Raw genomic sequence first — 10,696 nt, 5'->3', positions numbered from 1 at the left:
CCGCTTCGGATGGACAGGTTCGCAGTGCTACTATACAAACCGCCCAAGGAGTTTTTGAAAGACCAGCCGTAAAGTTAGCAGTAATAAAAGTGGCTGGCGAAAAGGAGTAAGCCCAGGAATCCATCTCGTCTTACTGAAGGGGGGTGTTACTGCCACTTGTCCAACACCTAGTTTTAATAGTTATTCAACACTGAAGTTATCTATTTCGTATATACCTACTACACGCATATAACTTTATACGTATACTTACGCGAATTTAGATGCATTTGCAAAGTAGCAACCACATGTATATTTTAAGGTTAATTATTGCTAGAGCTGTAAAAGTAACGAAAATTTGGATACCCGTATGTATTCGTTTCTAATCCAAACACAACCCGTATCTTTCGTATCGTTACTTTTGATACAAGCACTTGTACGGCAAAGAACATAGTGACGCGAAAATGTCTTGTCGCTCTCTTTGTCGCGTCACTATGTTCTTTGCCTACCTCACAAGAATCATCGCAACAAATCTTGCAGCGTAAGGAAATGTTCGTTCGTACATATTTTTGTGTGTTGGAGTTGGTTTTTGTATCGAATCGAACAATTTGATACAATCAAGCACTTGTACCTCACACGAATCATGCATGCATGTACGTAGATACACACGCAACATACTTTAGTATCGATACGAAAAAGAGTTTCGTTACTGCGCAATATGTTGCGTTGTACTGATTTACGTTGATGGTGCTATACGGAACATGCGAGTAACGAGACTATTATGTGAGTAACGACTCGGTACTCCGAGTCAGGTGTTGTATTCGTTACTCAGTAACTCAGAATTAATCTAAAGTCTAGAAGCAGAGATGCAAAGTGAATCAAGAATGTGGCGTGTAAAAAGGTTAATACGCCGTTCGTAATTGAGAGAGCGAACGACGTGATTCTGTTGACGTGGAAACGCCATTTCAGAGAAAAACTATCACTACTCATCGTTAGTGGCAAAAAAATAAAACTATCGGAGTGAAATGAGCCAAAAAGTGGAGTGTTTTTGGTTTTCCGTAGTGTCAAAGTGAAAACTTTGGAAGAAGTACATATCTGTGGACATTTGACAAAACATTTCAAGTCTATCTTTCAGGGACAAAGAAAATAGCATAACTCGGCAAAGGTTTACCGTCAGAGCAATCATTTTTATTCAAATGAAAACATGCCGTTGTTGCAAACAGAAACATTTTTAACGGTTGTGAATAGCGATAAAATAATTTAACATTTCTTTCAAATTCCAAAATTTTCCTCTATGACTTTTTAGTGCATAAAAATATCGTTAGGCGCTTTTTGTACATCCTTCACATAATAACATCCCTGCAAAGCTCGATTGACCGAAACCAAAATACACGTACAAGATTTTTCTATTGTCACATAAATAGAGAACCAGTTGTAGGTTTGTTGTCAGAACTGTGGCGAATGAAGATGCCATAAGATATGCTATTGATCTTTATCCTTAGCATCCTATTGTACTTAATGAAGGTGTTGAGCTTTTGTTGGCGACCTTGGAAAAGATTTTCAAAGCGTCGCATGCACTTGCCTACATCCCACAACTCTCAACTGAGAACTCTCAATTCTTACCATTGAGCGTAAAAACAATCATTTCAAAACTCAAGTCTAATGAAAAAGAAAGTGATTGTGCTACCTTTCAAAAATGCAGTGTCCTGATTTTTCTTTCGACTCATCTGGTCACCTTAGTTATAAACATACAAAGTTGAAATTTTGTTATTTGTTTTTAAATATGGTTCGTGTTATAAAAAAACGATTTAAATCAAAGTTTCCAATTTTATACAAAATTAGGAAAAGTTCAAAAAATTTTCATCAAAACTTACAACATTTTAATCAGTATGCTGCTTCATATTTTAATTTTCGTATAATATTTTGCAAATCTGAAGTGGCTAAGTATTCGCGTTGAGTTTTCATATTTTTTTGCAAACGGTTCTATGCATTTTTTCCATACAAAGTATGAGCGAAGTTTATCTTATATAGAAGAAAATTTCAGGTGCTTTCGTTTCTACCAAAAAATTTCGCCTTTTGATTTTCCTTTTCTCTTTTCGTGTTCGATTATAAAATAAAGGTAAACGGTTAAAATTGTTGTGCTCGTTTCTTAAAATGTCACACTCTTTTAAGGCAATAAAGGCATATTTTCTGGCCTTTAAAGCTTTGCCAGGAAATCAGATGGTTACTGTTATGTATTGAGCGATTAGTACCTAAAATATATTCAACATTACTAACATGATTAATGGTTACAGGATACCCGAAATATGAATTGTACATCACTAGGTGCTCAATCGCTTTGTAATACTCCATTACTTATATTTTAAGGTAAGACCGCACTAAGCGAAGCGACACTGCAGCGGCACTACGCGGCACTACGCGACACGGCGCAACACTTTTTGGTATATCGCACTGAAACTGCAGCGGCTTATTTTCCTTGGCGAATTCTTCTCAAATATTATGTTTCTTTACATACAATTTTCTTCTTGAATGAAATGCATGTGAATATTCACTCACAATTGGAAATTCAATTACTTCAAGTTAAAAATTATAGTACGAAATGTTATGTCGTTCCGCTAGGTATACCGCACTATGCGGCACCGGAACTGCGCGACACCATGCGGCGCGACATTTTTGCCTAGTTGGTTAACTTTGCCGCGCAGTGTCGCGTAGCTCCGCTGCAGCGTAGTGCGGTATGCTCCATAAGAATACATGCCAAGAATATTTTGCCGCGCTGTGTAGTGTCGTGTCGCGTCGTCTAGTGCGGTCGTACCTTTACTCTTTTGTACTTCACTTCTGATATAGCGACTTAAGAATAAAGACATAAAAAAGCGTGATCGTCTTTCTATTCGACTAAAAGATATACAGCCGGGCTCCCATTTTCATTTAATTTTGCGTTTTCGTAAAAATCGTACGATTCTATTTTTGGGTGCTCTTGAATTCGCAACTTTTTGTTATAGAAAAGTTCCATTTTCCACATCGTTTCCAGCATTCTTAAAAGCCATCCCTTGAAGATATGCAACAATTATCGCACATGTATCGTCCGCACCAAATCGTAAATCTTCGTTGCTTCGATAAATTCTCGTTGCCCAAAACGGAGATGTGTATAATAAATAGTGAATTAAACAAATAAAATCAACATAAAAAGTTAATTTTAGGACGCCAAAAATATCGCAAGATATAATGGGCATAATCAAAAATAAATTTAAACTAAGCAAGCTTGTTATTTATGTTAATTTTGCCGTTTACTTTTCATTCCACCGTCTCATCGGCAACCGATTTGAAACCGCAAAAATTTTCCGATTTGCGAACATTGGAGCACGTAATTTTGCGATTTGAAAACTAAAACCCAAAATTTTTGCGAACTCGGAAACGTGAGCCCGGCTGATAATATTTCTGGCGACGAGGAAAAAACAGAAATGGGGTAAAATATTCTGTGAAATCAGAAAATAAAAATTGTCAACCTTTAGGAAAATATAGTAATAGTAAATGCCTGAAACAGAAGTCGACAAAAGTCCGCAGCAAAAACCTGTTTTAATAAAAACAACAAAAATGCTCGGCCACATGGATCCTTATGTAATGGGAAACGACTTTGCAGAGTACGAGATGGGGCTTCAGCAATTTTTTTTGTAAATGATGTGGTGGATGCAAAAAAGGTCGCATTTTTCATCACGTATATTGGAGCTGATGCATATTCCGTGCTCAGGAGATGGTTCTCTCCGGTAAATCCGAGTAATAAAACGTATGCTGAGCTCGTGGAAGCTTTAAAATTATACTTCGAGCCATCAGTAAATGAAATAGCTGAGTCGAACAAGTTTTACAAAGCAGAACAAGGGTCAAAGTCGATTAGGGAATTCATTATCGAACTTAAACACTTGGCGGAAAATGTAAGTTTGAATCCTATCTTAATAGAGCATTGCGCGACAAATTCGTATGTGGTGTAAGGGACAATCAGCTACGTTCCAAATTTCTAAAAGAATCCGCGTTAACATTTAAAAGAGCATGCGTAATTGCTCTGAATTGGGAAATGGCTGAAGGGGAGACGAAACAAATTGGTGCCAAAGGAGAGTCGTATAACACGTGTGCAGTACATCAAGGTCGCAGTAGGTCACGAAATCATAACGAAGGCCGTTCAGAAAAATCGAATGTGTCAAGCAAACCTTGTTTTCGATGTGGCAAACAGGTCACAATGCCGAGCAGTGCATTTGTAAGAATTGGGTGTGTTTTAAATGCAATAAAAAAGGGCACATCGCAAATCGCTGCTTATCGAAATCAAGGACGGACGGACGGAAAAATAACGTTCACCTTAAAAGTGTAAATGAGATGGTAGAAGCAGCAAGCATCACAAGCATTTCAAATGATGACAATGTGGAAATAAAGGGTGTTTATACTAACAGCTCAGAATGCGTAAAACTAATGGTAGGCGGGAGAGCTATGGATTTAGAAGTCGATACCGGAGCTTGTGTTACAATTATATATGAAGCTAAGTATTTAGAATACTATAAAAATTTCGAATTGAAATTAGTGGAAAGTAAGTTTATTTTTATAACAGGTTGCCATCTTAATTGTGCTGGCAAAATTGAAGTTATTGTAAGCAAGCTGCATTGTTGTGAAAAATATTTATTGGAGTTGATTGTAATCAAATCAGAAAGAGATTTTAAACCTCTACTTGGTAGAAATTGGTTAAATGTTTTATACCCAAATTGGAGACAAAATTTTACTTCTATTAATGTCATAGTTAAAAATGAAAATGATATCTTAAATGAAATTAAACTAAAGTTTCCGTGTGTATTTAATAATATCTCGAACCAATGTATTGAGCATTTTAGGGCCGAAATTATTCTTAAACCCGAAGCCAAACCTATATTCAGAAAAGCGTATGATGTACCTTTCAAACTGAGGGAACAAGTGGAAGAGGACCTATCTAGGTTATGTGCTGAGGGAATATTAGTTCCAGTAACCTATAGTGATTATGCTTCTCCGATAGTAATTGTTTCTAAACCAAGAAAAAAAAATTAGAATTTACTTTGATTGCAAACACTGTGAGACAAATGGTAGGGGTCAGTGATCGGGAAGGGTTCAAACTACCGGGGAAAGTTATATCGGTAAAAAAGAAGTTATACGTGTCCCGGCGTTTCGCTGGGTCACGTCTAGGAATCGAGATATATCGATTTGAAGTTAGTAACTATCATATAGGGGAAATTGTCACCTTTGGTGGTCTTTTTTTTGGCATAACTCGAGAACCACTAGTCCGATTTTGCTCAAACAAATTTTAAAAAATTAAAAATTCCAATTCCTTTCATATCTGTTCATATAACTTTTTTCTATATAATCAAAAGTTTTGGCGGTAAAAATAAATGCATGAAGAAAAAAAAATATTTTTTGCCTAAAATATTAAATTTTTTAATTTTTTAAATTCATAAAAAATACAAAACGGAAAAAAGGCAAGTCGTGTTACTTTCACGCAAAGTCACATAACCTTTAAGCAAAATGAGACATAGATCATGAAAATCGATGGACGCGTTTCGCTTTTATTCACAATTAAGTGAAGGTATCTCATTTTGACAAGAATATTGATTTTATGTTTCAATGAATTTGGATAATATTTATTATATATTATTTATTATTAACACGTAAAATTAAAAATTATTACAGGTAATTATTAGGTTATTACATAAAATAAATAAAAATAATTTTTTTTTCTTCATACATTTATTTTTACCGGCAAAACTGTTGAGTATATCGAAAAGCGTTATATTAACAGATTAAAGGAATTGTAATTTTTAATTTTTTTAAATTTCTTTGAGCAAAATCGGACTAGTGGTTCTCGAGTTATGTCAAAAAAAAGACCACCAAAGGTGACAATTTCCCCTATATGATAGTTACTAACTTCAAATCGAAATATCTCGATTCCTAGACGTGACCCAGCGAAGCGCCGGGCCACGTATGACTTTGGTTTGACCGATATAACATTTCCCGTTGGTTTCATCCCATCCCGATTTTGACTGTCGCATAGTGAAAGTTACCATTAATAGGTTTGTTGAGACCCAACATTATCCACTACCGAGAATCGACGATATTTTTGCCAAACTTGCTAATTGTAAATCTTTTTGCGTCATTGATTTAACGGGAGCATATCAGCAGTTGAAGATTTCAGAAACTTCAAAAAAATATGTTACTATAAATACACATAAGGGATTATATGGATCAAGTACTTTTAGGTATTCCTGGTACGTCGTGTTATTTAGATGATATTCAAATTGGTGGATCTGGTTTCGAAGAATGTAAAATTCGTCTTTGTCAAGTATTTGAAAAACTTAACAAATTCAATATAAAAATAAATTTGGATAAATGTTCATTTTTTTAAAAATAAATAAATTATCTTGGTCATACAATTTCACAAAAGGGGCCAAGTAATGAAAAAATAGAAGCTATAGTTAATGCGCCTATTCCAAAAAATTTAACACAGTTGCAATCGTACCTAGGCATGATAAATTATTATAGCAGTTTCATTCCAAACTTGTCAAGCGAGATAAAAGAACTGTATGGTCTACTACGCAAAGACTCGAAGTTTAATTGGTCAACAAAAATAGAAAATTGTTTTTTAAAGTCAAAAAACTACTTGAAAATAATAAATTACTGGAATTTTATGATCCACAGAAACCAATAATAGTAACGTGTGACGCCAGTCCATATGGCGTAGGAGCAGTTTTAGCTCATTTAGTAAATGGTGTCGAAAAACCAGTTTTATTTGCATCTTGCACCTTAAGTCCTTCGGAGCGTAATTATTCTCAAATACATAGAGGCGCTTGCTGTTATGTTTGGCTTAAAAAAATTCCATAAACACATATACGGCACCAGCAGATGCAATGTCACGTCTGCCATTGGCAAATTTAACTCATATAGAATCGGTACATAATTTGTCAGATGTAATTGAATAACTGCTTATACTACCGAGATAGATTGGTTATACCTGAAAAAATGCGTAACGAAGTACTTGCAGCTCTGCACGAAAACCACGATGGAATTGTTAGATTGAAAATGCATGCAAGAAGTACAGTTTGGTGGCCTAAAATAGATCGAAGCATAGAAAATTATGTTAAAAGTGGTTTTGTTTGCCAGTCAACGCAAAAAATTCCAAAAGAAAACATTTCGAGTAAATGGCCGCAGTGTAGAGAACCTTTCGAAAGAATTCATTTAGAATCAAAAACGTTTTACATTTTTATTGATTCATTTAGCAAATATATTGTTGTCAAATATCTACCAAAGACAGACGCAATTAGTTTGAGCAACAGTTTGCTATCAGTTTTTAGAATTTTCGGTTACCCAAAAGTATTAGTATCGGATAATGAACCGCCATTCTCTTCTTATCAATTTGAACAATTCGCAAAAAAATTTAACATTGAATTAATGAAATCACCCGCTTATCATCCGCAAAGTAATGGGTTAGCGGAACGAGGAGTACAAACAATCAAAAACAGTTTAAAAAAAATATTTAACAGATGAACGTTTAAAATCTTTACCAATTCAAACCAAACTAAACAAAATTTGAATGTGCTACAACAATACACCTTGTACAACAACAAATAAAAGTATAGCTAGCCATATTTTTTCATATATACCTAGAACATTATTGAATTCCTTACCAAAAAAGTTACGTTTAATACAAATAAAAACAAGACGTTAATTTTTCAAAATGATAATCATTTAAAAAAGTCTGAAATAAATGAACGAACATTTAAAAAAGGGGAAAAAGTATTGTATAAAATCCAAAATCAGTTACGATATTCTACATTACTAGACAAATATCATCCTTTGATATCTAATGAATTACCTCAAAGTATTGAAAATACCAATTCGAATCCTGAACTAGCAAAACAAAAAAAATATTAAAAAATACGGTATAGACCCATGTGTGTTCGGAGATCTACTCGCAAGAGACAAAAGCCTAACAAACTTTCTTATGAAAAACAATAATATTTTGTTTAACGATATGTATTCAAAATTGAATTTAAAATAATAAATTGTTTGTTGTATAACTCTACCTAAACTAATAAGCATAAGAAAAAAAAATACATAGCTATTGAAAATTATAAACTAATATTTAAAAATACATATTAATGAAGTTTAAGATAAAAAGGGGAAAATATTATGTATTGAGTGATTAGTACCTAAAATATATTCAACATCATGATGCAATAATACAAGGTGTTATCAGTTGGCAACTTCTCGCTCTAATTCCGCCATATTGACTGCCTTACGTGAAACAGTGTTACCTCTTTAACTATTCTTTGCCCATTAATATAGTCGAATATATTTTATTTGTTTCTCAGTATACACACTTTGTTTTCTTAAAAAAGTATTTTGTCTTATTTTATTTCATTTCACAACGAATATACTATAAAAAAGCAAATTTTGTTTAGGAGAAAATGTGAAATTTTATATTTTTCCCCCATATGGGGACTCATTTCTTCCCGTTTTTCTCCTCATTCTACTGAGCTAAGGCAGTGTCAAATCGAGCTGTCACAACTGATACCACCTTGTGTTATTGCATCATGATTCAACATTACTAATATGATTAATGGTTACAGAATACCCGAAATATGAATTGTACATCACTAGGTGCTCAATCGCTTCGTAATATTCCGTTACTTATATTTTACTCTTTTGTACTTCACTTCTGATATAGCGACCACAGTATAGACAGTAACCAACCTTTTTGGGTTGTTGTTGTAGTAGTCGTTGTTGTTGTAGTTATATTCACTCCTGAGGAAGGCACGGGGTTGTGTGCTGCTATTTAATGGCCTTCCTCAGACTTTTTCTTAGATTTGAGGGTTGTGTGCTGCATTATTATTAGATAAATAAATATAAACATTTGACAAATCGTGATTTTATTAAAAGAATATTATAAATGGTAATTATAATGCTAATTAAACAAATGCATACGATTAATCCAAAATATGAATGCTAAAATCTAAAAAAAAATATATACAGCAATATAAAATAAACATAATTTGCCTTATCCTGAGTTTCGCCTGACAAAAAATTCACCAGAAAATTTGTCATTCGCCTATAGTAAAACCATGGAAACGAAGAGTGAAAAGTGAACCGGTTTGGGGAAAATGAAACTCATGATAAGGCTGAATAAATATATAAATACTTCAGTATCTTTCGGCCTGGTTTCTACCCCCGAAGCAAATAAAGGTTTGGTAAATAGAAAAATTTGTTATGGTTCACAAATAAATTAAATTTTGCTGAGCCAAATGCAAAGTAAAATTTTAACAGTTGAAAAACCAAACAAACGATCGTGGGAAAGCTCTATTTTTGTGTTTTGCTGAAATTGTTAAAATTTATATTTATTTTATAACTTGCAAGTAACGTACGCTTTGTTTGTGCTTTTTCAGCTTTTATTTTCATTTTCACTCTATTACCGCCAAACCATATTATGTGTATACATGTTTGTAAGCTGTCAAAATTTTACCTAGACCTATGAGCAAGGCGAATCTATACAAGGTGGTGTTATTGGCGAATTTAGATTTTAGCCGCGGTCCTTCTGAATGTTAAAATGATGTGTTTGTTGTAATATGAATTCGCCTTGTTTACAACAAACACATCATTTTGACATTCAGAAGGACCGCGGCGAGAATTTAAATGCACCATGCTCGCCTATGAGAAAGGTAAAATTCTGACGTTCGTATTCACCGCGAGAAATGTCAAATTTTTACTTTAATCTTTGACGGATCAATTTCCTCTTTTCTATCAATTGGCACAGACCCATAGTTGTCAAAAATTACCATCCCGAATTCTTTTCTATCAATTGGTACAGGCAATCAATAAGAATTTAAACCTGCTATTTAACAAGAATCAAGTGAGGTATAGAAAAACAACAATTTTAGAAATTACCCGCATTTTTCATATATTTCTATCTAAATCAGTATATTTTTTTGTAACGGCTATGTCAAATAACTGGCATTCCTACATGTGGTTTTACATATAGAAGAAATTTTTTTTTGGCAAATCATGTTAAAAAATTTAAATTGATGAGAGCGCTAAGTATTCTATAGTCTCAGCTAATGAAGTTACTCACTGATCAGATTAAATTTCGAAACACGATCTTAAGTATTTGCGTAGGCACTAAATGCAACCGTGGGGTAGCTATGGTGAATTCAAAAGTGAAACAAAACCAAAACAAAAACTTAAAAGTGGAGCGTGTTTTATTTAAATTGAAGTGTTTAAACAATTTTAAAGGCAAGTACAACAAAAAAAGTAAATATATTTAACCATAACGTAATGTGCGTGAATATAAGATAATACTGTTTATTTACAATTATAGCCAAGATGCCAAACAGATGCGTTCGTGGTTGCAGAGCTGGAGGAGCAGTTTACAAATTTCCATCGCAGCGAGATATGCCAAGGTATGTATGATTTCCAATGATTTACAAATGTTAAACAGTCAAAACTGGGTAAGCGGGCAGATATGGGAAGTGATTTGTGCATTGCGGAAGTGTATTTTTGTAAACATGAACAATATTTTATTCATCGACAGGCTTTACGGCGAAAATGGAAATTGTGAAATCAAACTAACACGGATATGACCAACGAAGGAAAAAGGCTATCACGGATCCCAGATGCAATTATTCACATACATTGCTTTGAATTCAAATTTCGTTTTTAGATGTAG

The 10,696-nt window shown here is 33.8% G+C and overlaps 1 protein-coding gene across 1 annotated transcript in view; it reads left to right on the top strand.

The window, feature by feature from the left end:
- LOC118736546 overlaps positions 1–10,696 on the top strand; it is a gene marked incomplete in the record, with an annotated part of 11,823 nt that overhangs the window by 667 nt on the left and 460 nt on the right.

The sequence above is a fragment of the Rhagoletis pomonella genome, unplaced genomic scaffold (assembly GCF_013731165.1).
Source record: "Rhagoletis pomonella isolate Grant_MI unplaced genomic scaffold, Rhpom_1.0 Rhpom_scaffold_00003, whole genome shotgun sequence".
NCBI lineage: Eukaryota > Metazoa > Arthropoda > Insecta > Diptera > Tephritidae > Rhagoletis > Rhagoletis pomonella.
This window is presented reverse-complemented; position numbering and strand designations above follow the sequence as displayed.